Below are 15,299 nucleotides of genomic sequence, written 5' to 3'. Positions count from 1 at the left end.
TCCATGCCAGTGGGAGTCAAATAACTCATCTCGATGGCATCAACTGACCTTCCTGCCTTGATGGTGTCATAGTGACTCCAGGAAGGGGGTTATATATGTGGCAGGGTTTGACTCCTCCAAGGGGAGTCACGCTGGCTCCCTTATTTTTTAGAGTGTATACTCATTACAACAGGTTTCTTCGGACGCGTCTGTCCTCATTAGCTATCCCGGGTATTCACAAGACAACAGCGAGTCGACTGACTCTGTGGATTAAAAAGTTCCAGCAATACCTCATATACTCCCAGAAATGCTATGCATGTTGCAACGAAGTTTGTTCCTTTGCAAGGCAGGGTGAAATGAAGACTGTACAACAAGCTAAAGCTAACTACCCTAGACTTGCTAAGCAAAATGCGCTAGAAAGTGTCAACAACTTTTTGCGCACACACATGTGTACACAAGAGGAAGTGCCTGCACTGGTTTGAGCAACGTTAAAGCTTAACTACCCCACACAACCATTGCCCGGGGACAGCCAACAAGGGCCCGGGCATCGGCAGCCTAGTCTGAACATCCATCGATCGCCTACGGGACGCGTTAGTTGGGATGCTCCAATGGGCTGCGTCGTAGTTCCATCTTGTACTGCGGCACCTGTATTTTGTCAGCACAAAACATTGTCAAAGAAAATTTGCAAACCCCACAGATAAGCTGCTTGAAAGAAAGGCGTTCCCAGATGCTGTAGCTGGGGAACCGAAAATGAAGATGCCGCAAGAGGAAAACCAACACATTGCAGAAATACAGACAAAACACGAAAACATTCCCTGTCTCAGAAGCGGATTAAAGGTTCAACAAGGTTATATGTACCTAGCAGTTAGCCCTGATAGATTATTTCCACGTGACTGCCATGAAATCGGATTGGGGAAATCAATTGTCTTTTTTAAATACTGGAGTGATTGGTTGATTGAGATATAAAAAATACTGAATTTGTGTCAAGTCTCCCTTCATGCCAATTGTGGAGGTGCCATTCCGTTTCCTTTGGCAAGTACTTCAGCTCATAAACAGGGTATGTCGGATAAGTAAAAAGTCAGACATCTACAGTGGCAGTCAAATCCGTAGCAAGATTACACCAAACCACTGATCTCTATAGTAATAGGCTGGATAGCGGATTGAGGGTGCAACCGTACGGTCACCGGCCGCCATCTTGGGAAGCTCAAAACATTGCCGTCCGCGATTCAGCTGCATTATCTACATGCGCCGTTGCGTAGCATTTTTGTGGTGTCATGCCCGCCTGCTGCGGTTATGGGTGTGCTGACCGTACTGGCAAGGCACCGGGGACGACATTTCACAAGTGACTTGGTTTTACAAATTAATGTGATTTATTAGTTCATGAGCGGGGTGACAAAACGTTGCTGTTGAAGCATGTGCGCGGCACTTTGTGAATCGTATCTCAAGATCTAAACGTTAAACTTTAAGCCGTACGTTTATCTAGTTATCTGGATAGAGTCATTGTGATAGTCTAGACTTCCTGCAGTTCACGGGTATGGTCTCGGCACGCAGCAGGCGTTGAAGTGCGGTTGTCAGGTGTGGTATCTACGGCTCAGTTTGTTGGTCACGGTATCGACGATTGCGTGCTTGGATTAGCCTTGTCATCCCTTCCGTAATTGATGGCATAAATTGTTCAATGCAGGTTGACTGGACGCCGTCGACGACATCACTGGTCTGCAGCAAACATTTTAAAAACAAATGCTTCGACAGAACGGGCCAAACCGTTCGACTGAGGCCTGACGCTGTGCCCAACAAGTTCGACTTCCCAGAACACCTCCATGCGTCATACCATACCATAATGCATGCGTCATATGTAGAGGCCGTATTTGTATGCACTAAAAGCTGGTTGAACACACATGCATGAAAAATTCATTAATCTTGCTCAAAATATGCACCTCTAGGAATTCACTTGCATGCATTTAAAACACGCAACAAATTCACAGGGGCAAAAGTATCTTACTTTATGTAGTGTACAAAAAGCATGCACAGTTGAAAGCATAGATCGAGAAGTTGCCTGTCAAAAGGAACTCGTTACAAAGTTATTGTGTGAAAAATGTAACTAAGTTAATAACTAAGTTATTCAGCCCGAAACGTAGCTCGCAGAGTAGTGGTATATATAAGATCTTATAACAATGGGCCGCTCAGGTTACATGCGACACGCACACGCACGATAAGATATATCAGAAAACAATGGAAATCATGTATCGATAGTGTGAACAATGGGCTCCCAGGTTTCAATAACATGCGCCGCCAGGATAAGGTAACGGTTAACTGAGGTAAACAATGGGAACTCACGTGTCGATAGTGTTTGATGGGCACTTGGATGCACGTTTAATGACATTTAATAACACGCAATGACATGTAATAACGCGCAATGACATGTAATAACACGCAAATGACATGTAATAACACACAAATGACATTTAATAGCAAGCAATAACATCCGATGACATTTAATAGTATTTTTCCGATCGGGTTGACGTCAGTCCGTCACCTGGTTTGGTTGCCGCGTCAGAGCGCCAGGTAGTTTCGGTTCCCACCAAGCGCCCTCTAGTTTTCAAGCTTTGGCCGTCTGTAGTTTCGGTTTCGGTTTTAAATGAATGAACGCCAAGCTTGGTTGCTCCACGTGTAGTTCTGGTTTCAGTTTCGAATTCCTAGGTGTTGCCAGATGCCCTCTGGTTTCAAGCTATTGACCGACTGTAATTTCGGTTTCAAACCGCAGCACGCTAGTTTCGCTGTGACAACGTCAACGCATTTTCTGGCGATATAAATTAAGCGTACGCGTAGAAATTTCATCAGAAAAAGAAAAAAAAAACATGGTTGACCAGTTCTATGTGAACCTGCTCTCAAATGGATCTTTGGATGTGTTTCCCGACAACACAATGAGCAAGTTCCGAGTAAAGCTAGCCCATCCACAGACGTTGGAGGGTAGGTGGGAGGCCGCTTTAACAGAAATCAACATCCCTTTTGCGATTAAAAATGTAACTGACATAGTCAATAGTATATCGGAAACGACATTCCTTGGTTCTACGATTGAAGCAACAGAGAAGGTTAAGTTCAACGCTAATGAAAACATTCTCTTGCCTTTGAGACAATTTTTAGCAAAACATTTGCAGTATAAGACAAGAATTATACGTGGTACCGGTCATTATGAGATACAACTTCCTCTGAACTATGGGTTGGAAATTAGCGCAACTCTTGCCGATAAGCTTGGCATGGCTGAAAAGATAATCGGCTGTGGAGAGTTGGACAGAGGGTCACCCGTGAAGCTACTCAAATACCAGGTGGATACGGAAGAAACAATTAACATAGTTACCTATCGTTCACGAACGGTAAAGTATGAAGTTCCAGAAGGCTACTATGAATCGGGGAAGGACCTCGTTAATTCCATTAACCATGCCTATCGAACAAAACTTCATTTGTCGCAAGATGCTCGTCTCCTCGTATGTAACCCATACAACGGAATTTGTCACCTGGAACGCATGAACGATGGCTATGTGACCTTTCATCCTTATTTGGCTTTGATGTTGGGCTTCGGAAAGAGGACAACTTTCTCAAGTTATGCAGTCGCCGAACGAGACGTTTGTCTATTCCCTGCTCAAAACTATATTTTCATATACTGCGATGTCATCGAGAACGAATTTGTGGGTGACGTGACAGCACCACTTCTTCGATCGATACCGTTCAGAGTCCAGGGTAGGAATGATGTGATGTCTTATTTATTCACAAACCTCTACTATAAATATGTATCTGCGAAGGAATTGACAACCATTCAAATCGAGTTGGCAAACGAGATAGGTGATTTCATTTCATTCATTTCTGGCTCTGGACGTGTCGGGTTGACGATCCACCTACGTAAATGTATATAACAAACCCACCATGTTGCATAGCACATTTTGGTGCAGGAAAGCGAGAGCATCTACCACACTATACTGCTCCCGAGCTTTATCAGATTGGAGGAGGCATATTTGGTGACGTATTGAGGGGTTTCTTGCCCATACTGACCAAGAAGGTAGCGCCATACGTTGGAAGAAAGCTCCTTGATACTGGAAGACATATAGCCGAGGAAGTCCAGCAAGGAGCATCATTTCGAGAAGCCGTCAAGAAAGGAGTAGACCGCACAGTGCATAAAACTCGTGACGAGTTACTTCAGAGACTCACAGGGAAAGGAAGAAAACGCAAGGCCGTTAAAAAAGCTCGACCTGCGGAGAAGCGGAGGAAATCTGACTTCTTTACTTGACCGAAAAAAAAAAAAAGAAAAGTCTATTGCAGTAGTGTATAAAGATTCCTGTCTGTGTACTACAAACCAGCTGGAACTCTTCTCTCTTCCACCTACAAACTTTGCTTTGGAGAAGTCTGAATACGTCGAGTTTTTCCCAGCATCTGCTCCGACATCAAGCAGAGTACAATGTTCCGGGACTCGGTGGGGGCTTCTTCGATCTTCAATCCAGCTTTTTGCATATTCAGTACAAGATCATTCGAAAGAATGGAGATCCAGCGGTAACTACAACAAGCACTTCAACAACACCTGATGCAGTCATACCTGTCCAAGCGTTTGGTTCATCGTTGTTTCAACACGTACATATCTACCTGAATTCAACCTTGGTTTCGAGTTTCGAACATTATGGTTACCGTTCGTACTTGGACATCATTACGAATGCCAACAATGTAACTCAGACACACACCCTTTCAGCAATGTTATACGAGCCAGACCCTTTAGGTACGAGTGAGGTATATGCTCCCACATCTGATTCAAAAGGAGTTTTCGCTCGTTACAAGCGAACCAAAGGATCGGCACTGTGTGGCATGTACAGCCCAATCTTCAGCGACATATGTCAACAACAGAAGCTCATTCTTAACGGAACCGACATAAGAGTTGTGCTACGTCAGGCGTCGGATGATTTTCGTCTCTTGCAAGCTGATGGTTCAACAGAAAAGCACACTGTGGAATTTTCACGTATCGTGCTCTATCTCCGACGTGTTCAGTTATCGCCGAGTATACTTGTTGGTATAGAACGAAGACTTCAAACAACACCTGCAGTATACCTTCTACGAGGACTGGAAATTAAGTACAGAACCATCGCCCCTAACCAATCTCAGGTGATATTTGACGACTTGTACAGCGAGCGAGTTCCCTCCAAGTTAACAGTATTGATGGTCAGGAGCGATGCCTACCAAGGTAGCAGACCACGAAACCCATTCAAGCTTGAGAACTTCAAACTAAAACGAGCACTACTGGACGTTGGTGGACAACAGTACACGGATGAGTTCGACTTCCAACGAGACATCTATTCCAAAGCCTATATACACCTGCTTCACAAACTAAAACGCAAGGATATACCAATAGCTCCAGCTGCGTATGCAAAAGAGATTTATGCTTTATTACCATCTGACTCCAGATGCAGAAGTGAATGCTCTTTGTCCGGTTGTTCAAGCCAACGTTCGTCTGACCCTAACGTTTGCTGCCAATCTAACAGAAGCAGTTACGGTGTTGTTTGTATCCGAAACACCTCGTGTGCTAGAAATCAACAAAGACAGACGAGTGAAATTTGTCTGAAAAATAAACATGGAGGAGTGGCAGTTCTATGCAGCATTCAGTAGACACTACTGCACCAGAGAACTGTTTTGGGGAACCTTTGCTTGCAATGAAATCGCAAGACAGGAAGCCATACCCGGGATTTATGTGATTAACACAGCTCCAAGGAGCAGTAACGGTGAACACTGGACCATGACTTATGTTTCCGGTGACAATGTGGTTACGTATTTTGATAGTTACGGCATTCAGCCCGTCTACAAAGAATTCTACCAATTCATTCATCCTACCAGGTCATTTTACTATAACAAGAAAAGACTTCAGGGCTATGGATCAGCTACATGTGGCCTCTACTGCCTGTATGTAGGCAGCATGCTGGCTTGTGGATTCTCGCTCCGAGAGTGCACTCAGAGATTTTCGTCAACAAACTTCACACTGAACGACAAGCTGGTACCCGTCCTTGTACGGAAGCAATTCCCAAGAAAGACAGACAACATGTCATGTTGCAGTGTACTTTGACACAATAAAATTGTATTTATTTCCATGTCGTTACAGGCACAATCTTATATATATATAAAAAAACAGCATTACAACAACAACAGCCAGGTAGGGCAACATATGCATAAAAACTGTCTACATCTTTCCATTGGATGCGTACCCAAAGGGTAACGTGTGGATACCATCCTCACAAATGAAACGCTTTGTGTCTAGGGGATTTAAAGCTACTTTCGTAACACATACACTTTTATTTATATTTTCCTTGCGCACAATGAGGTTCTGACAAACTTTGTACACTTCACCAAGCTTAAGAGAGTCTATGTACATTGAATAATGCAACTTCTGGGCTTCACATTGTTTCACCCCCTTAGCACGATTGTATCGTCTTTTACTATGGAGGTCTAGTGCATAGAGCTTTGGTTTCAGGCAACAGAACCCTAGGATGTGGTCGTGGGGCATTTCGTTCTTAAATTTTCCTAGCACCATCTTGTTTTTCGTAGAGTACATCGAGTCATCACAAGAATGACCAGATGTATCAAGGTGGGTATCGGCGAGCTCCGCAAGGGCCTTCTCATCGCTCAGCATCACGATATAAGAATCTGTGTCCATATACAAGAGCCTTGTATCCGGGGCTACCCGAAGCAAGTTGTTATAATAAAAGTCATACATCATGACTTTAGACAGCTCGAGAATAATGAACCCCAGGTACAGAGGCTGTCGCATACGGACTATCGATTGAGCGAACTGAAACAAGACTACGTTAGAGCTTAGAGCCCTGAATTGTTTGAGGTTCGGTTTACGCAAGAATCTCAACACTTGCTCCTCGGAAGTTGCTAAGCGGCAGTCGACGAACTTTCGTACATTCATACATGTTTTCCCATATACGGAGTTAATTAAACACTTGTACAGGTTACGTTCGAAGGTATTGGTTGCCTGCTTGCGTAGTTCATGATGGAAGTCAACATAGGATCGCAGGAATGGTTTTTGTTTGAACCTGAGCACCCGGTGAATGTTCTCGAGCCGAAGACCCAACTGTAGGTACAACTTTAGACTGCGATAATGAAGAAAATACTTCTTCTTGTCAAGTAGTGTAAGGAGTAATTTCGGTTCTATATCATGCCGTGGGAGGTCAAATTTTTTCATCAGGTCTTTCTGATACTCCGAAAGCAACTCGTACGGGACGCTCATTTTTTCGGGCGCGAGCGGTAAATCTTTATGTCGTTCGTGGAGCTCTTGTACGTAGGCCAGGTCTACCACTAAAAAATAACCAACGTCTGCATAATCTGCAACAAGGGTTACATCTAAACCTGCAACCTCTTCGGGTGACAGCCATTCAAAGCCTCCGAATGGGAGTGGTTCACGCATCACTGTGCCATAGAGTCCATTTATGTCCATGTAATGAATTATGGTCTTTGGTTTTTCGGGATCGTACTGCTCTGTCCCTGGGACATTTGCAGTGGCCATTCGCGTTGAACACTGGGTCATACCACCACGCAGACCCCGTTCAATTAACAGATAGGCATCGGGATCGTGGATTAAATCCAGATTAATCCGGCTCATTTTTAGTGCGCAAGACATGCTTAGTCCCGGGAGTGACATGAAATGAAGTGGTTCAATTTTGTGTGTCTCCAACGCCCATATTCGGAAGTTTTGAAACACGTCTGCCAGAAGCAATGCGTCCGTCAGAAGGTACAAATCTGAGTACTCGCCCAGGCTCTTCAGTTGAAATTTTTCAAACACGTTTTGCGCATGGCGGTAATCTTCCTCGCTCACTTCTGATCCGTTCAGTTGGTTAAAGAACTGGTCACGGGATGGCAAACAGGGCTCGTCATAACGTTCAAAAGAGGTAACGTAGTTATAACAGAAAACCCCTTTACGTACAACTAACTTGAAGTAGTCCTCCTCTGCGAAAAACTGACGCAGACACCTGAAGTTAGATTCACCTTTGTCGCATAGATTTTTCGTCAACGTGTCGAGGCTAGCATTGAGGAAGCTTAACGAGTCTATGAAGCGGAACACACCAATGTCTATAGCCTTAAACTTTTGACAACTGGAGGCTATCACTCTGATGTCTGTCTTCCGAAGCAGGTGCAGATGAGCTACTATGAATCCGAGGTCATAATTGGCATTATGCGCAATGATGGGCACTTTCCGTGGTATCCGCAGTTTCAGATTACATCCCTGACACAATGATTGGCGAAATTCTCCACTTACGTGATCATGGTCTCGCACTTTCTGCTTCTTAGTGAATGGTTCTTTACAGATGTTACAGTGAGTGGCTTCAGAATGTTCGAGTTCGTCTCCTGGGGTCATTTGCAAGGGCACAGTCTTGTGCAACATCGCATACAGCTCATCATGCAAATTACGCAATAGTTCCATGAAAACGGAAACGCAGTCTGCACCACGGTAAATATGTTTCTTCAAGACATACGAATCGCACGAGCGTATGACGAGGAGACAGAAGGATGAAGGGATGTGTTCCTCGTAGACATTCCCGCCTCCCGAACACGGTGATAGTACACTCTCAAAGTCGTATACACAGTAGAAGGGAACTTCCGACATCAAATGCTCTCCGGCAAACGACAGTGTCTCACCCTTCTTTGGAAAAATAGTCTTGGACACTTTTTGTTGTTTACACATTAGTAGATGATCGGCGAGTACACACGGGGTGCTGAAACCCATCGTACACCGTTTGCAGTGAAAATAACCAGGTGGTGTGAACAAAGCATTGAAATTAGTAATGAGTACAAAATGGAAGTCAATCAGCAGTAGGTCGACATGCTTCTTGCACTGGTCGTCGACAACCTTAATCGGGTAAACATATTTTTCATCTTTGTCATAACCGTACACGTTAATGCTCACGTCGTTCTGCTTCTCAAACATTTCTACATCTTTCGGGAACACTACAGGAAATGTCTCTGGAAATACATATTGAGACAGGTATGACCTGTAGGATGAAGCCCTGCGTCTGTAAGAACCCTTTGCAGGATGTAGACCGGCAAGTACGCAAAATGCGAAACACATGTTCTGTTCACTATTCTCGCGAAGGTCGACACTCAGAAGACACCAACACTTTTTTTTCAATTCGTTTGGCAATTCAAAGTCGGTACATCCAATGAGCTGTGGTGCGAGACGACCGACATGAAGAATGCAGGCGTGAATTCGAAATAAGAAAAATCCCGATCCTTGCATTTCAAGCTTTTCTAAATTGTTGGTGACTTCAGTGCCTACTTCAATGACAGCACGTTCTACGTCTCGTTCCGACCACAGCGTATGCACACTCGAAGGAATAAATTGAGTGACAAATATGATCTCATCCTCAGGCGTATGTCGACCGAGTTCCGCCTTCAGCAAAACATAAAAGCGTAACGGAAATCCGAAATGTCGAAGTACACTGGCAAGGTAGCGTCCGTTTTCATGAAAGAATGTGCTGACATCCTGCCCGTCGTCGTCTCTGTCATGTAGATGAAGCTCATAGCGGTTGGTATAGTTGCGGAGCGTACAGAGTGTCTCACAAAATAGGATACATGGTGTTGCAAGGTTATGAACGTTAGCCAGATGAATTTGAAGTCCCAGCGCTGTTGTGTAGTGCTGCCGATCGGCCGGAGGACAAAGGTGGCATGTCACCATTTCTTTTTATTTTTTACTCGGATTGACCGAACACGATGTCTGGCGAAAGAAGACGTTTCCCATCTTTTCCAACTCTCTCTTTCTTCTCCATCCAGAGTCCGCTCGTGTTCCTCATGTCTTCGATGTCTTGAGTGCTTAGTTTATGAAACCAAGCTGGAAGGAACACCTTTACGTGCTCGTGATCCTTCATAATTTCTACGTAGACCGCCTCGCCATACCTCGTTTCAATTTTGTTAACATCAACCACATCATACTTGATGTTTTTAGGAATTGTCGCCATTTTTTGAAACTCTCCACATTTCTTTAGCTTGTCAAGTTTATGCAAGATCGACGAAGACATGATGCTTACTTGTACACTGATGCAATGATGACGACGATGATCCTTCGGACACGTTGGACCGACTGAAAACAAAAGGAGCACATGTTAGAACACTGCAAAATATTTCATCATTCTGAACACCATACCTCCTCAGAAGGAGGTTCGAGAGTGAAGGAGCTGAGCGTCAGACAGTTCTTATATAAGAAGTTGCCAGCATGGCAACCTTGAGGAGTCTTCTTTTTTTTACATCGTCAACTCTGCAGTCGAACCTACCTTTGCAGTTTGCTTTTTTTCCTGCACTTTGCAAGCACGGACTTGTTTATCTAACGAAACGTATCTTGACCAGACTTCATTCCCTTGCACGAAATGACAGTGATAGCACCTTTTAGGTTCGTGACGCCCGCCTCGGTGTCAATTTCAGGGGCTAGTCAAAGTGGGAAATCCACCTTCGTGGCACGACTAATTAAACACAGAGCTGTCCTCTTTGACAAACCGTTCAAGCAAATATGGTATATCTATCTTTATAAGCAGCCGGTATTCGATACCCTTCCTGAAGTAAATTTCAGTCAAGACATCCCTGCAGATCCGGAGAATTATAGCCACTCATTATTTATATTTGACGACTGTTTAGCCGACCGGCAAAGACTCAAAGAAATCTGCAAATTTTATATCGCTGGGTGTCACCACCTGTCAATCACGGCTGTGTTCATCTCGCAATACCTGTTCGTCAACGACCCTTTGTATCGCACAATACAATTCAATAGCACGGCTCTCGTTTTATTTCGTTCACCACGCACTATACAGACCAGCTGCGTATGCTGTCCAGGCAGATTTTCGGGCGAAATGATTTGTTGCCCACGATATATAAAGATGCCTGTCAGAAACCATACTCATACTTAGTTATCGACTTGTCCCAACAGAGCAACGATCACTATAAGGTGTGGACCAACATTTTCCCGGATGATCACAGACAGATCGTATACAGGTCATGAAAAGGCTTAATAAACACATTCGTTTCCTTCGTATGATCGCTGAAGCAAAGACAGGGGAAGATCGTTACTACCTGACAACATTGATTCAACCTGATTCAACCTGATTCAACATGCCAGCAGGGAACAGCTACGAACAATCAGGGAGATTTGTATGAACCTCTGCAAAGGAAACATCGACGTACCGCCGAAAGTTAAAAAGCAATTGCAGCCTTTTGCAACACCCATTAGGACACTGGCTTCCAGGCAAGACCATGCAGATGTGAAGAAAGTTAAACAGATTCTTCATCAGTCCGGCGGGTTTTTGCAATTTTTGTTGCCACCCTTGTTAGGTCTCGTTTCAAGTTTAGCGGGCAAAAGCATCGCAAAAGCAATCGGCATTTAAATAATGCAGAAATACGAGCTTGTTCCCTATCGGGAGAGCACTATTCCGTCGATATTGAATAAACAGGAGCCTGATGATATCAAGGCCAAGGAGATCATCCAGTACTTGCACAAGCTATTGCATCCTCCCGCGAACACATTAAGGCAGTCTAGTGCAGCAGGTGAGGAGACAAATCCTGTGGCGTCGACAAGAGAGCAGACACAGATTCAAGCGGACGAGGAGGAAGATGCCATCGTTAATTTTATGAGCGGCGGCTACAAGATGAGAGCAAGCCAATTACTGCGTTTACTAAAACCCATGCTCAGCTGGAATAGTAAAACGTTTGAGCTCATTGTCAATGGTCAACAAATACCAAATACCAACGTTGTAGACCTTGTTTATTATTTGGTCACAAGAGCGCGAAATGTGTGGCGACCCGCGTATCTCGAGAGGATCCTACCACTATTGGTCAAGCTAAATATACCGACACTTATCGTACATCCATCTCCATGTCACGTCGAGACTGGGAGGTACCCGGGTTCGAATCCCGGTGCCGGCTGTGCTGTCTGGGGTTTTTCCTGAGTTTTCCTCAGACGCTTTCAGACATATGTCGGCACAGTTCCCTTAGAAGTCGGCCCAGGACGCACATTCCCCCAGGGCGTGAGTCGTGACGTTGCCCACATACGTGAGGCCGACAACGGCAAGCCCTATCACCACCACCAACCAACCAACCATCCATCTCGACTTGAAAAGGAGACTGCAGAGCCATCAGCCAGTAGTCCTACGTTCACACCTGAGACACCTCGTCGCCGCATTTCTCCGGTTATCACAAGAGCGGCTAAGAGACTTCGAGAATGGAACCAGTATCGAGCACGTTGGAACCGCAACAGGAATACTGTGGTTACCTTCGGGACGAAAACATTCTGGCGCATTTTCCCGCACGACACAGGAAGAAGGCCCTCGCCATTCTGCAGATGCTAAAGACCGTATTTGCGATAGATGAAGAGGGAAGGATTATCTGTCATTCTCGTGTTGTTCCAAGTAGTTCCGTCATCGAGCTTATAAAATACGAACTGCACAATCGATCGCCCTCTTGGTACAAAGGTGACGTTGCAGCCGTTATAAATGCCTACTTATCATTCGACGGACTTCGTGTTCGTGGAAGAAAATTGTGCTAATGGCTGCTTACGTGGACGTATACCATCCTGGTGCTCTAGGTGGTGTTCAACGACTCGCACGAGCGATCGGTGAAAAGCCGGCGAAGGTTGCCAAGTTCCTGGAAACCAGTGATGTGTACTCTCTCTTCAGAGAACTTAAGCGACCACGTCAGTTCCGGAAGACCATCGTTTTGGGTGTGAAGGATGTATTCCAAATAGATTTGAAAGACCTTCAGAAACTGTCGAGATACAACAAGGGTTTTCGCTATCTTTTGTTTTGTATCGACGCATTTTCTCGTATGCTTGCTGTAGTGCCTGTGCAGAATAAACGAGCAGCGGAAATTATACGTGGACTGAGACTCACTTTTAGACGTATTGGGACTCCGAGACTGATTCATTCAGACAGGGGTACAGAGTTCACCAATAAGTCAGTCCGAGCATTTTTAAAATCAAAAGGGATATCTCTCTTCCACTCTAATTCAAATACGAAAGCAAGTATTGCAGAACGATCTATTCGAAGTCTTATGACGCCACTTTATCGTGCTTTTGAATATCAGGGACATAAATCGTACTTGAAAATTTTACAACCTCTGGTCAAAGCATATAATCATCGTGTTCATAGAACTCTGTCGGCACGACCTGTGGATGTCAACAAAGAAAATGAACATTTATTTAGGCAAAAGCTCTATCCTACTCCGAGCAAACCCCCAGAGAAGCCACGTTTTCGCGTTGGCCAGCTTGTCAGAATAGCAAAGTCTAGACACCAGTTAGTCAAAAGTTATCTTGGTTCGTTTACGCGTGAAATTTTTGTGGTGAGAGCAGTCAAGATTAGTTACCCGAATACCTATCTCTTACGTGACCAGCAGGAAGAACCTATTGAAGGTCGATTTTATGCAAGCGAATTAACACGTGTGCAGCCTGGAAAGGGCCACCGCATTATAAAAAGACGCGTTCGGAACGGAAAGGTGCAGTACCTGTTGCAACCCTCTGGAAGTCGTAGAAGGACTTGGGTTCCGGAGAACTACCTGCCACCACCGACGACGAAATGACTGGCGATCACTGGTCCGATGTCGAACAGCCAGCCAAAGCTGGCGATTCCTGGTCCCAATCGGGTGATGATGTGTGCGGCATGCGGGACGTTACCCAGGATCATCAACTCCAAGGAAAATGTCGCCGTCCTCATACCTGTTGGAATGACATGTTAGAATGTGGTTCATCGAAGTCAACGGACGACACAGTGCTTGTCGCAGCATTTAAGATAACCAGAGACATTTTCCTGTTCCAGTCCCTGCCTCTGAACCTTCCCGCGAAAAAGACTGTGTGGGAGTCTTCAAAAACAATGTATGCCAGGGTACACAGGAAGTGTGAGCACCTATCCGACCACCCGTTCGACCTGGTCTCCGAATGGGGAAAACAGATTAGCTCCATATTCAGCTATTACGGTGATCGTGACGTCGACGTAATGCAACTGGTGGCCGAAAGTCTATGTATCATGTACTACGCAATGAAGACCGGCTACCATTACCTGGCTGTGTACATAAACGACATGACAATTGACCTGTTGCAAAATAGGTTGTCACCCAAAGACGCTTACCAATAAATATTGAAATCCATGACGAGTTGTCTCATTTTACTGTAGGTCGTCATGGTAAATAGATGTCCGGAGATGTTCTGCTACACCTTGTCCTTTCTGAGTGCTGTTTCCCTGTTCGTTTTCGTAGCTACAACAGAATTTACAAAACCAACACTGAAACAGGGAAAATGCACTACCGTGACTCAGATTGACCATAACATCTACGTCCATCGATGTCCAGCTGCAGTAACTGCCGTACGCCTTTGGCTCAGCAATGGTCATCCGACGAGATACGGAGTAAATCTGTCGCAAAATGATACACGTCAACTATGGCATTGCTTGAAAGAAGCAAATGTCGCGCACAATTATTATAACTTCGAGTGCTCGAAGCTATGTGAAATAAGCTTTGAACCCAGGCAAGTAATAGAACGATGTCCCGGCAATGTGTACAATATTGCAAGACTCATTGGGAATGGAAAGCACAGCGGTTACGGTATCACTCTTTCGAAATCGGCTACCATGTCTCTGCTGTCTCATCTGAGCGAAACAATAAACAGAATTTAAAACAAATACATGCCCGCATTTCATTTAGCTATAAGATACACTGTAACACAAGAATGGTTTGAAATACTCACATCACTTGGCTCTTACGTGCCACACTCACTGCTGGAAGCTCGTACGTGGCAGACAGCGTATACCACCAGTCGAAAATGCATCTTGCGAGGGCGATAACGGTTTCTTTTTTGTGTGTGTGTGGTTGGTGTTCCCAAAGAGCGTTTGGAAAAAGCCAGACGGGTGTTTCGCGGTTGTGTTATCATACCAAAAGAAGAAGAAAAAAGAGCGCGTCGGCAAGAGGTATCGCATTTCACATGCTGCTCCTGCGAAAGGAGAAGCTGTCCACGATGCGTTCACGTGATCCTTCCTTCCCTTGAAATAAAACAAAAATGAAGGGTCTTATAAGCTAGCTGTCGACGACTGAGACCGATCAGACCTTCATCGACGACGCAACTTTGAAAGGATGTGAGTATACCTCTTGTCTTTATGCCTTTTTTTTTTGTTATTTTTATTTCGAAACCATCACAGCTGGTAACCGCAATACGTAGTCATGCAATCCTTCTCGATTCGTTGTATGCTGTTGCCGCAATGCGCAATACAAGTTTGGAAATGCGTGTGTATAGAACACCTCTATTTTATTGTGATTGTTGTCACTGGTTATTT

At 44.7% G+C, this 15,299-nt stretch overlaps 1 long non-coding RNA gene across 1 annotated transcript in view; it reads right to left on the bottom strand.

Moving 5' to 3' along the window:
* LOC135370463 (uncharacterized) overlaps positions 1 to 14,726 on the bottom strand; it is a 188,235-nt gene extending 173,509 nt beyond the window's left edge. The window contains exons 1-3 of the long non-coding RNA XR_010415345.1: positions 14,103 to 14,726; positions 13,483 to 13,693; positions 10,029 to 10,081 (exon numbers count right to left, since the gene is read on the bottom strand). This is a non-coding gene — a long non-coding RNA (uncharacterized LOC135370463). The remainder of the gene's footprint in view (positions 1 to 10,028; positions 10,082 to 13,482; positions 13,694 to 14,102) is intronic.
* Between the last annotated feature and the right edge of the window lie 573 nt (positions 14,727 to 15,299).

Source organism: Ornithodoros turicata, chromosome 1 (assembly GCF_037126465.1).
Source record: "Ornithodoros turicata isolate Travis chromosome 1, ASM3712646v1, whole genome shotgun sequence".
Lineage (NCBI taxonomy): Eukaryota > Metazoa > Arthropoda > Arachnida > Ixodida > Argasidae > Ornithodoros > Ornithodoros turicata.
The sequence above is the reverse complement of the archived record's forward strand: the minus strand, read 5'-3'. Positions and strand labels throughout refer to the sequence as shown.